Genomic DNA, 13,745 nt, shown 5'->3' with positions numbered 1-13,745 from the left:
TTGGCACCAGCGACATCACTAAGAGGGTGCGAGGGTTGTGGACAGCACTGGGTCACACTATCAGAGGAGGTGACACCAAAGTGACTGTTCATAAAAATATCCCTGGAGTTAGTTATAACAGCAAAAACATTTTTCGGAAGCCCAGTTTACATGTATCAGTATACCTACACAGCTAAAGCTCTACGCTAATTTACTTTTAGAACCTTCTGATGCGCTCTGGTCAGCGCTGTCATTCTTACCCGGTCACAATGATGCTTTGAATCATGTGGTTTTTCTGCACATGATCCAAGTAGAAGCTGTCATTTTCATTGCTGCCAGCGTTTTCTCAGAAAGGAAGAAAAGCCATAAAATTCAGAACCACCTAATGTCAGCTCTGCAGGGGTTTCAAACACATGAATGATACACAGAAAGTAAGATTTATAAGTACCATTAGTGCTGAAAACATTACTAAGGCTTCTGTAGGGTCTGGTACAAGAGGAGGTTCATGGGGGGTGACACCGTGAGTTACTGCACTGGGTGACACTAACCCGAGTGACACCGCTGCTCAGCACAGGGACCCCAGTTTAAAGGAGTACTCCTCTCCCAGTTCTTCTTGATGGTAGTAAGATCCTCTTCCCCTGCCTGCTGTGGGATTGGTCCTTTTAAGCCTAGCAGGATGGCAAAACTGACCAATCCCCTAGGTAGGTCACAGTCACTTTATTTGCATAGTAAACTGTCCAATCCCTTTGCAAGACTGTGGCCTAGCAAATCATCTTGGCAGAACTACAAACCCAGGTCCAGAAAGGCCATTTATAAAGAGAAACCCATTGATTGCCCTGCAGCGTGCAATGGCAGAAGTCATGGTAAAAACCTGGGACCAGCTATTGTTTCTCCTCCTAGAGTCATTTAAAACACTTTATTTCAGGATCAATAAAAATCTATAGTGGAGGAGAACGAGAAATCTCATGAATTTTTTTATGGTCAAACTATAGGGTAGCTGTGAGTTGGAATTGACTCGATGGCAGTGGGTTATGTTGTTTCATTTTGTTTTTTGGTTTAAAACTATAGAGACGTACAAGAAAAGCAGTGTTTATTGCTGTCGATTCAGGCCCTGAAAAGTTACTAGCTATCGTGGGAAAGTTATAGAAACACTGATTAATAACAACAATAATAATGACGACGGTCACCACCTGTCTGACAGTGAAGACGTGTGTACTGCCACGGTGCCGAATAGGTTCCAGCAGAGCTTCCGGACTAAGCCAGACCAGGCTTGCTGATCTACTTTCAAAACTCAGCTAATAAAAACCCTATGAATCACAACAGGCCTACCCCTTACCCATCATGGGGCTGGCACAGAACCTGGGAACATTTCCGTTGTGCATGAGGTTGACAAGAGTTGGGGCTAACAATAAAATTCACAGGTCTTTTTAATGCGACAACTGTTGTTCTCGGTCCTTTACACATATGAACTCATTTAAGCCCTATGAAGTTGATTAAAGCAATGAGGGGCTGGGAGAAGGTAATCACTTGGCCCGAGGTCCCAGGGCGAGCCGTTTGCGGAGATGGGGCTCGCTCAGGTTCCTCCCGTCCACCATGCAGCCTGAGTTCGATGGGAGGAGTTCCCCCAGGGGTAGGTGGACATACGATGGAAAGGGGCAGTGAGGTGCCCAGAATTGACCCACAGAGCAGCAGCAGCAGGCAGTGGAGGGGGGAGAGAATTCGAGGCAGAGTGATAGGTGAGATCCTACAGAGCAGTGGAGCAGGGCTGGTCCTTCGTTCTCTCCCTACTCCAGGTGCGTTCCCTTCCGGGCAGGTAGCAAAAGGTCAGAAACAAAGACAGCTAGAGGGGTGGCGCTCCAGGAAATAAATCTAGCTGGAAAGTTGTGATGATGGTGAGGGGGAATAATAAAAAATAACCAAGGCCCCGCCCTGCCTGTGGGGCACAGCCAAGTTACTGATGCTTCTCAAACTCTAGTCCATGGACCACCCTTTCCATTCTCACTGGAGGAGTTTGCTAGAAAATGGTATTTAAATGACAGAAGACTCTTAATTTATTTGTTAAAATAAGAACTCTAACAGGCTTTTGTCTTTTTCCTTCAAGTATGAGAAAGAAGGAGAAAGTCCAACAGTCCTGTTCTGATTGGACAGAGCATCTTACAGCAACATCCATGTTACAGAGAACGTAGAGAAAAATGGCGGAGCAGAATTACAGGTTTCTCTCTGAAGGTTATTTTCACAGGACAATACAACAATCTCCAAAGTCTTAAGAGTTTTACAGGGCTCTTTTGTTCTAATTCTACTTTAATGGATAGATCTATATCAAGAGGAATCAGAATAAACCGGCAACAGGTACAAATATTGACATGTTCCACTTAGCTATTGCTGTGTAACAAACCCCTCCAAAACTTAGTGGCTCCAAGCAATAATTTATAATTATCTCTCACAATTCTGTGGGTTGACTAAGCTCAGCTGGGCAGGTCTCGATGGGGGTCTCTCAGATGGTAGTATCACCTAGTGGCCGGGGCTGGTGTCATCTGAAGGCTTAACTGGGCTGGATGTCCCAGATGGCTCATGGGGCCTCCCCACGTACTTGCCTTTCTCAGAACTTGGAAGCTGGGCTCTGAGAGGAAATATTCCAGCAGTGAGCATGCTAAGAGGCCCAGGAGGATGCTGGGAGGCTTTCTATGCCCTAGTCTTGGAAGTCTCAGAACATCAGTTCCACCACTTTCTGTTGGTCAAGCAAGTTACCAAGGCCCACCCTCATTGGAAGTGAGGGAAACTGGACTCGTCCCATGATATTGGAGCAGGATATGCATGCAGGGGTAAAGGAGCTGCTGGCCACTGTCATTAGAGACTGTCAACTACATTACACAGTCTCCACATTGCACAGAAAGCAAGACTGACAGTCTCCCAAAGGAGCTCAACTTTAAAACCAAAAAAACCAAACCCAGTGCCGTTGAGTTGATTCCAACATCCAACTCATAGCGACCCTATAGGACAGAGTAGAACTGCCCCACAGAGTTTCCAAGGAGCGCCTGGTGGATTCAATCTGCTGACCCTTTGATTAGTAGCCATAGCACTTAACCACCACGCCACCAGGGTTTCCAGCAAATTGGGTTGTTTGCAAAAGGCTACATTGCCACCGTAGCTGTCAAAGAGAGGGGACCTTGCCTTTATTCGCTGAGACTTTTTTTTATGTTGATAAGTATTTTTTTTAATTTTATTTATTTTGTTGTTGAGAATATACACACCAAACCATACACCAATTCAAGTTTCTACATGTTTAACTCAGTGACGCTGATTACATTCTTTGAGTTGTGCAATCATTCTCACCCTCCTTTTCTGAGATGTTCCTCCTCCATTAACATAAACTAACTACCCCCTAAGGTTCCTGTCTAATCTTTCCAGTTGCCGAGGTCAATTTAATTCCATATAGATAGATCTTGAAAGAGCACGATGCTCAAGGCAGACATTCTTCACTATTGTTTGGTTTTAAGAAGACTTCAGGGAAAAACTGAGACACTTTTGTTAATTATGAACACTTGGAATGTTAAAGTCTATCCCTGGTATTTAATTAGTTGGTGTTACAAGCAATAAATACTTAACTCAATTTTGTGATAGAACTCGGAGCAAAGGATGAGAGTGATTTTACTCATGAGCAGCAATACGAAGTGAAGGTCTTATTCGTCTTCCACACCAGGGTGACCACTGAATCAGACTTTCTGGGGTTGAGCTCCAGAAATCAGCATTGTGCAGCTGACAGCAGGGAATTTCTATTCATGGTGTTTCATTTACAGTATTGATTCTTCTAGCAATCAGTCCCAAGCCTATGGATTAATATAAAGTGTAACGATGATATTGGTAACAATAAACATGTTGTCATTCATTGAGCACTAAGCAATTTCCAAAGCACTTTACACTGATTATCTGACTCCATTTTCTTAATAATCCTGTGAGAAACTAGAACAGGATTTATTCAACCTATTTTTTGGATGAGAATGCTCAGGTTGACAGAGGTTCAATGAATCAACCAAGCTCACTCCATGAAATCCCACAAACTGGTGTCTTTGCTCTGTGACACCAGCTTGGCCTGGCTTTGTCTGCAGAGCTCCTCAAGTGTATGCCTCCGGAATTTCTTCTTTAATATGCTGTTAAGTCTCCTTCAAAAATACCCCCACTTCCTCCTCCTCCATCTGGAAGCCCACCCTGATTTGAGGGGAAAGGAGATCATCCCTCAAAGGGGCCCCTTGGGCCTTTCACTAACCAGCCAAGACATAAACCCAGGAAAGGTTTGGATGGTAGCAGAGAGCTTGGAGTGAATCCCAGGTGTGGAGTCAGAAGGTCTGGAAGGTCCCAGCTTGGCCACAACCTTGGTTTTTTGCTGGGCGAGGCCCATCTCCTCTCTGGGCTTTGGTGCCCTGTACAATGAGGGTGCTGAACATGATAGTGGCTTCACTGGTGCTTTGGGACAGCTGTGTAACTCCTTAGAGGTGCGTGGGGTATATGAGGGGGATTCCCCCCATTCTTCTTCCCACCAGCGCAGCTGGTTGTTTGTTTATGAGTCAAATTCCCACATAAAATCGTTGGGATGAGGGGGAAAGTTTTTCAATAACAAAAAAAAAAATGTTTCTCCTGGACCGTATGAACTCTAATGTTCCTTTCAGCCCTAACATTTCAAAACAGTATTAATAATTTCTGACAGTCCAGTGGTAACCCCGGCTCAGGGCATTGGGCCATGCATTTCATACCCATTATATAATTTAATTCTCTCCATTTTAGCGACGTCAAAACTGAACCTCACCAAGATAAAGTGCTTTGCCCGAGGCCACCCTCCTAGTCTGCAGTGGGACCGGATTCACTCTGGGTGGACTGGTGCCATAGCCCTCTGCCTTGACCACTCCGTGGTTCTATTTTCCAGCTTGCGTGACCACCGTGCAGGCTATGACCCTGACCAGTGTCCGGGGCTCCAGCCACAGCTACTCCTGCTATCCTCAGCCCTGGAGCAGCTAGAGCAGTGCCAGGAGGTTCCAGGCCCTCCCTTGTGATGGGGTAAGAGTGTAGGGGGGTGGAAGTGTGAGCCTTGAAAAGGAGCTATGCATTACGGTGCAGCACACCCTCAGGACTTGGGTTAAAGCCCACAAGGCAGGGCTGTGAGACAGGGACAAGGCTCCTGTCTGTCCACTCATTTGTTCATTTAGTCAGCATACTTACTGAGGGGCCAGTCACTGCTCTAGGGCTGGAGGTAAATCAATGACCAACACAGACCCACCTCCCTCTTTGTGGGGCCTGCACTCCAAAAGGGAGACTCAAACAATTAACAAGACAAACAAAACAGGTGAGGAAAATTGCATCACCAAAAAAGGAAACTCGTTGCCTTTGAGTCGATTCCGGCTCTTAGCAACCCTATAGGATAGAGTAGAGCTGCTCCATAGAGTTTCCAAGGAGCACCTGGTGGATTCGGACTGCCGGCCTTTTGGTTAGCAGCCATAGCTCTTAACTACTGCGCCACCAGGGTTTCCGGAAAATTGCATACAATATTAAATTATGATTTTCTTATAATAAAGTGCTGAGGGGGAAAATAAGGCAAGGAAGGGAGCTTGGCGTGATGAGGTCAAGGACCAAGAGATGTTAATTTTTACATAAGGCGGGGAGAGAAGAAGGGTTCATTTTCTCCCATATCCTCTAGGTGGCAGCATCTTCCCACCCGTGCAACAGCACAGGCGTTCTTTCCAGCCCTAGAGGAGTATCCCCAAGGAAGCTTGCTAAGAGTCAACTCTGGGGATCATTGGCTGGGCAATCAATCAAAACCATGTCGGTTAAAATGGTGAACCGTAGAAAACAATACATGAAGGACTTCTGGGGTGCGAGTATTGTTGTTTCTTGAACTGGGAGCTAGGTAGACACGTGTGTTCAGTTGGTAAAAATCCACTGAACTGAACTATACTCATAGCACCCCTGTGGACTCGGCAGCAACGGGTTTGGCTTTTTTGATTTTTATACTTCCGATAGGAGTCCTGGTGGTGCAGTGGTTAAGCGCTTGGCTGCTAACTGCAAGGTTGGCGATTCTAACCCACCAGCCCCTCCAAGGGAGAAAAAACCTGGTGATCTGCTTACAGCCAAGAGCACCCTGTGGAGCCGTTCTATTTTGTAACACATGGGTCGTCATGAATCAGGATCAATTCTACAGCAACAAGTTTGGGTTTTTGTGTTTGTTTTTGTTTATACTTATGACTGCATCTCTAGGTTGTGCAAAGGTTAACATGCAGCTGCAGATCTAAAGACTGGAGGTTTGAGGCCACCCAGAGGTGCCTCGGAAGAGAGGTCTGGGGATCTACTTACGAAAAATCAGCCAGTGAAAACCCTATGGAGCACAGTTCTACTCTGACACACGTGGGTCACCATGAGTCGGAGTCAACTCAACAGGCACTGGATTTTTACACTTACCATCTGTGCACTTTTCTTCTGTATGTTATATTTAAATAAAAAGGAAACAACGAGGCATACACCTTAAACATGTTATTTTAATCTGAAACCTCGTTCGCATTATTTTGCCCACCTCTTGCTATATTTTTAATGCTGCTTCTTGGAATGTGAGTCTGCTGATTAAGAGTCTGTGTCAAGTTTCTTTAAATTTGTTAAATGTATTAATACAGATAAAATGCTCAGAGCAGCGTCTGATGCGTAGGAAGCACTTAACGAAACGTTAACATCGTTACCTCTTGTGCACACCCACGATGCATCATCTGTGATTTCCAGTCTCAGAATGAAGGAATTAAAGTGGCGGAAGAACCTAAAGACCCTTGTCTAGCAATCTGATGGTAGAATCTTTCTAGATTTTCATGACAGTTCCCAATCTTTTGCAGATAATTTGCTCATACTCATTTTAATAGCAATTTTAAAAGCAACTTACTTTCATGAAATTTTCCAATGTTCTCACTTTAGTTTTCATAGAACTAACTCTTGCCTTTAATGGTGCAGGAGAGCCAGGCTTAATTCCTAGACAATGCACCGCCAACACTTCTCCAGCAGTGGAGGCTTGTGTGTTGCTATGATGTTAAACAGGTTTCAGAGAAGCTTCCAGACTAAGGTGGACCAGGAAGAAAGGCCTGGCAATCTACTTTCAAAAATCAGATCCCAACAATCCAATTCAAAACTGATCATGGGAAGGGTACAGGATCAGGCTGCGTTTTTGTCCCCTTGCGCATGGGGTTGTCATGAGTCAGGGGTTGGCTTGACAACAGCTAACGATAACAACTTTCTTCACTGGTTTATATACGATTTAATTAAATTATATAATTCAATAACAAGATCAACTGGCATATACAGATTTGGAGACAAATATAACTAACTTTAAGTGGGTCTACAACTCAGCTGGCAGGTGCTAAAGGGTGGGGACACATTACAGAGCAAAACTGCTCTTTATCGCTCTCTCTCCAGGCTCGTCTCACACCCAGCTCCCCACTCCAGCCTCAGGAGCCTTTTCCCAGTGGTGTGCCGGAGCCAGCTCCTACCAGGTCACCAGCGCCAACTGGTAAATATCCAGGAATTTGTAGGGAGCTTAAAATACGCCGCAATAGGTGTATTTATACCAGTTGTTGTTGTTAGGTGCTATCAAGGTGATTCTGACTCACAGCAACCCCAGGTGACAAAGTAGAACTGCCCCGTAGCGTTTACTCGGCTGTCATCTTTTCGGGAGTTGATCAGCAGGTCTTCCTTCTGCAGAGTTGCTGAGTGGGTTCAAACTGCCGACCTTTCGGTTAGCAGCTGAGCACTTAATTGTTGCACCACCAGCGCTCTTATTTACTCCAGAATAATCAACAAATCCACCCCCCATCTTGTGGTTTTGTCATGTATAGTGGCTTGCATATCGCTGTGAAGCTGGAAGATATGCCGCCAGTATTTCAAATACCAGCAGGGTCACCCATGGTGGACAGCTTTCCGCAGAGCTTCCAGACTAAGAGAGACTAGCAAGAAAGACCTGGTGATTGACTTCTGAAAATTAGTCAATGAAAACCCTATGGATCACAGTAGAATATTGCCCAATATAGTGCTGGAAGCTGAGTTCCATAGGTTGGAAGGCACTCAAAATACAGTGGCAGCAATAATGGACTCAAGCATACCAACAATCAGGAAGATGGCACGGGACCAGTCAACATTTTGTTCTGTTGTACACAGGGTTAGTGCTCAGCTGCTAACCAAAAAGTCAGCACTTCGAACCCACCAGCGGCTTCACGGGAGAAAGACCATTGCTCCCCTAAAGATGACAACCTAGGAAATCATGTGGGGCAGTTCTACTCTGTTACATGGGGTCACTATGAATCAGAATCGATTTGACAGCACACAACAACAACAATAGAGACCGAAACTTATTAGTGGTTACTGGGGTGGAAGGGAGGGGGAAGGGGAAATCATTGCTTAGGGGGCACTGAGTGTGTATTAACAGCGGCAAAATAATTTGGAAAAGGGTAGTGTTAATGGTGGCACGGAAACCCTGGTTCTGTAGTGAGTGGTTAAGTGCTACGGCTGCTAACTAAAAGGTCAACAAAGAAAAACTCAAAAGGTAGGCAGTTCTAATCCACCAGGCACTCCTTAGAAACTCCATGGAGCCGTTCTACTCTGTCCTATAGGGTCACTATGAGTCGGAATTAACTCGACGGCAATGAGAACGGTGGCATAAGATGAATGTAATCAGTGTCACAGAATTGTTGAATTGGCAGCTGTTTTGTTATATGTATGCTTACCACAATTAAAAAAAATAATAACAATGGTGAATTTCATCAAGACACTGGGGAACCTTCAGAGACCCACCCCTCGGGCTTCCAGATGCTCCCCCAAGCACCTTGCTCTGTCTGCCCTTGGTAGGCTGGCAACCCCCTCATTTCTGACTACTTGCTGGTCTCATCCTCAGATTGTCTCAACTGTTCCACTCAGCTGACTCTGCCAGCCGCCTTTGTCGACAGAGACGGTCTCATTTTTTAGGGGATCCCAGCAATGTCTTTTCTTAGAGTTGTCATTAAAGGCTACCGCCTGGATATCAGTAACAAAGAAGCAAAAGTCGCATCTTGGATGAGATGTTTGAGGGTGGCTGGTCAAACTGTGAAGGAAGCCCAGAGTCTGATGACCCATCCTGGCTTATAATCTCCTGGGGTCTATTCCTAGCTCAGCCAGACAAGCTCTTCTTGGCCTGGGGTCCCTCCACCTATTATAAACATGGATCACTGCAGCTGCTGCCATCCCAGTAGCCATAGCAACAATGGACCACATGACAGGTGTCTGATGCACATCAGACATTTCCTGCTAGGATGTGCTGTTCATCCTTCCCCAGCTAACCCTGATTCTATTAGGACTGGTGGCGTTGAAGTCTCCTAGGGGAACGGCTCGGGCATGGCAGGCCTGGTGCTGACAGCATTAATTAAGCCTCTTATTTCCCCAGAACATTTTGCATTGCCAGACTTGAGAGCCCAGAAAACCTCCGGGGGAAGCTCTAATGAGAGAGATTGCTAATCTAACAGCAGGGACTGAGGCGTGTCAGCTCCACAGCTGGCAGCAAATGAGTTCAGTAGGAAAATGTGCCTAGCATACAGCAGGCGCACAATAAATACTCACAGAACAGTCCTTTTAATACAATGGAGCTCGCATAGCTTATAGGATTCCTCCCAACCACTTGAAGTTCTGCATGAGATGATCACGTGAGACATTCATCCTTTCAACAGTTACTGAGTGCCTGCTGTATGCACTCAGCATGGAAGCTCTAGAGATGTTTGTTCGTTGAGTGACACCCATGTCCCTGGGAGTGACTGGGGCTCAGAGACATACTGGGAAGTATGTAGAGTTATCTGAAGGGTTTGGCAAGAACCACACCACAAAAGGGGTTTGGATCTAAGCTGAGGCACTTAGATTTTATCCCTGGAGAACTTTTGGAGGCCATTATGTCTGTGAGTGACAGAATCAGATTTGCATTTCAGAAACATACCTTTTGAAGTCCCATATGGGATGAATTAGAAGGAGAGCAAAGAAGAGATGTTCTAGAACTTCTGTACCCAGGCCTTAAAAGAACTATCAGCTTCTGCTTCCAGCCTCTTGGAAACTGGCCACCATGCTGCGAGAAGCCCAAGCCACATGGAGAGGCCATGTGGAGGAGAACCAAAGTGCACCAGTTGGTAACCCCAGTTGTGCTCCCAGCAGTAGCCAGCACCAGCGCCAGCCAGGTGAGTGAGCCACCTTAGACGTTCCAGCCCAGTTGGACTTTCAGAGAACTGCAGTCCCAGAAGACATCACATTGAGCAAGAAAACCACCCAGCTGAGTCCAGTCAAACCACAGAAACTTAAGTAGTAGTAAGAGGATTGTTTTAAGCCACTAAGTCATGAGTGGTTTATTGCGCAGGTATAGATAACCGAAGCACTGTGGGGTACCAGGTGGAGCTCAGATCTGAGGCTCAGCAGAAAGGCTAGCTGGAGAGATCATAGATTAAGAAGTCATGAATTTCATGGGAATTTGAAAACCCTGAGATGGATGAAGTCACCCATGGAGTACGTGTAGGACGAATTGAAGAGGCACTTTGAGCTCCCTCCAACATTTACTGGGGAGGGTGTAGTGGAAGTATGAAGAATCATCAAGGCACGTGGATAAGAATTCAAAGTGACTAGAGGAAAATAAAATGATGTATTGCCTTGGGCAAATCTGCTGCTCTTTAAAGTGTTAAAAAGCAAAGATATCTCTTTGAGGACTAAGGTGCACCGGACCCAAGCCATGGTATTTTCAATCACCTCATATACACACGAAAGCTGGACAATGAATAAAGAAGAGCAAAGTAATACATTTGAATTATGTTGGTGAAGAATATTGAATATACCGTGGACTCCCAGAAGAACAAATTTGTCTTGGAAGAAGCACAGCTAGAATGCTCCTTAGAAGTGCGGATGGCAAGACTTTGTCTCACATACTTTGGACATGTTATCAGGAGGGACCAGTCCCTGGAGTAGGACATCATCCTTGGTAAAGTATGGAATTTGGAGAAAAAGAAGACCCTCAAGGAGATGGATTGACACAGTGGTTGCAACAATGAGCTCAAACATAGCAACGATTGTGAGGATGGTGTAGGACCCAGCAGCATTGTACATAAGGTTAGTGTGAGTCAGAACCAACTAGACGGCATCTAGCAACGACAAAGAAAAATCAAGAAAGAACTGGGGTCATGGAGGCCAAAAAAGAAGTCCAAAATGGTGGGAGAAGTGAACAGTATCAAAAGTATAGATGGAAATGCACCCTTGGGAATTGTCAGCTAGGACATTACTGGTGACTTTGCGAAAGGTGGTATTGGTGGAAATAAGGAGGCAGAAGCCAGCCTACTATGAGTTGAGGAATGAATTCTCCTTCAGTATAACTTCCCAATGGGCAAGACATTTAGATCCTTCTTTGTGAACCCTGGGAAAAGCCCTTCTCAGAGTTTGCACATAGAGATGATCTAGAAATATTTGCTGAATCAGCTAGTGTGTATTAGTCAGTTTTCAGTAGGTTATGCTATGGAACAAACAATCCCCAAAATCTCAGTGGCTTACAAAAGCAAAGGTTTATTTATCTGTCATTCAGCTGCAGCTCTACGGCTCTGCTCCAGTTGACAGTGGACTTCGGGTCTACTCCATGTGTCTCCCTGCTCCAGGACCCAGGAAGGTGGTGCAGTCCCTATCCGGTATATGCTGTTCTCATGGTGGAGGGCAGAAAAACCACGATACCTCTTAAAGTCTCTCCTGGAAACTGGCACAATGACCTCCTGCCCTCGTTCCATGGGCCACAGCAAGTCACACGGTGAAGCCTAATGTCAACACACAGAGGATGTGCACCCTACCTACTGACGACAACAATGCAGTCGTATTATTAGGATACCAGACAGCTATGCATAAATGAAAAGATCATCAACTCTTCAGAGTGAGGCAGACCTGCTTTTGAATCTCAGCTTGGTCATTCAGGGGACCTTATACATGCCATTTGAACTCTTTGGCCTCACTTTCCTCATTTGTAAAATGGAAATAATAGTAGTACCTATCTATATGGAGCCCTGGTGGCACAGTGATTAAAGTGCTCAGCTGCTAACCAAAAGGTAGCCTTAGAAACCCTATGGGCAGTTCTACTCTGTCCTATAGGGTCGCTATGAGTCAGAATTGACTCAATGGGTTTGGTTTGGTTTTGGTTTATCTATATGGTAGATAGATGTGATCATGTATACATGTAAAAGCACCTAGCACTTCACCTGGCACATGGCAGGTCCTTGATAAATACTCACTTAAAACTGAGTGCATAACTAGAGTCTCCCGGGCTTGTAATGGAACTTGGCAATCACGTAATCCCAGGACCTTGCTCCTCTCTAGATCATGGCTTCTCAGAGCCAAAAGGACAGCCCCTTTGCTTTACAGATCATACAAATGAAGCCTAGCACAACTGTGAACACTGAAAACCAGTAGTAGGTGAGCTCCATCAATAGCCCCAGGTAAGAAAGTTTATATACAGTTTATATACCCAATATTGGTGTGATCATGGAACAGACCCACAAGGAGAATTGAATTCACCCTCTTTGGAACACTCTGACATTTGCGTTGACAGTAACATACAGCTAGCTCCAGGTGAACTCCTTACAATGAGAATGGGAGAGGCAAACCGACCTTGGAAGGGAGTTGTTTTAAAACACTCTCCAGGCTCTAGGTTTTGGCTGGGTCCTTGAGGGCAGGGACCACGCACACCCTGGGCATGCATCTCTGAAATGGTCTGCACCCCTTCTCACACGCACCCAGCATGTCTTGACAACAACCACTCACAGCACATGTTTGCTGAAGTAAACACTCCACACAACGAAAAACACTGAAGATCACTGCTTCCTCCATCTAAGACAGTCGTCCCCCTTGTGCCTGGAGTTCTAGCTTCCCCTCACTCTTAGCACTCTGCTTTTATTGTCCCCCTCTGTGAATCAAGTGTATGCTCCTAGCTGCTTGCATTTGATACACTTTTTTTCTTCTAAGAGTCCTTTCTTTGAGTATGATGTGCAGATGTGGAACGCTCAAACCTGAGTTTGGGCTCAGGATGGCTGGACTTTCCTAGCTGTCCCACATCCCCTCTGAGCCTCAGCTTGCTCATCTGTAAATGAGGAGCAGAATAACTGCCAGGCCGCTGTGAAGAACTAACTAGGTAATAAAGGGTCAGTGGAGTCCCTGGGCAGTGCAGTTAGTGCACTTGGCTGCTAACTGAAAGGTTGGAGGTTCAAGTCGAACCAGAGGCACCTTCCAGAAGAAAGGCCTGGTGATCTATTTCCAAAAGATCACAGCCACTGAAAACTCCATGGAACACAGTTCTACTCTGACACTCATGGAGTCACCACTAGTAGGAATCTACTAGTCAGCAACTGGCTTTGTTTTGTTTTAATCCTCCTTAGACGAGTCCTTTCTTTGAATGTAACCTGCAGACTTGGGTATGTAACCTGAGTTTGGGTTCAGGATGGCTGGATATTTCTAGCTGTCCCACATGCCCTGTGAGTCTCAGCTTGCTCATCTGTAAATGGATATAGAATATCTGCAAGGCGGCTGTGAAGATCCAAGTAGGAAATAAAGGTGAACTACTGGGTCAGCGCTAAAGGAGCTGCAGATGTAAACGGAATCATTGTAAGCTCTTCCCCAGGACACAGGCACAGTCCCAAGCCGAGACACCCACCGACCCTTCCTGCTACCTGCCCTCCTGCTTTGGTGCAAACACCTGAGAGTCCCGGAGGTGGCAGAGCCCC

The sequence above is a fragment of the Elephas maximus genome, chromosome 7 (genome assembly GCF_024166365.1).
Source record: "Elephas maximus indicus isolate mEleMax1 chromosome 7, mEleMax1 primary haplotype, whole genome shotgun sequence".
NCBI lineage: Eukaryota > Metazoa > Chordata > Mammalia > Proboscidea > Elephantidae > Elephas > Elephas maximus.
Note: the sequence above shows the minus strand (reverse complement) of the source record.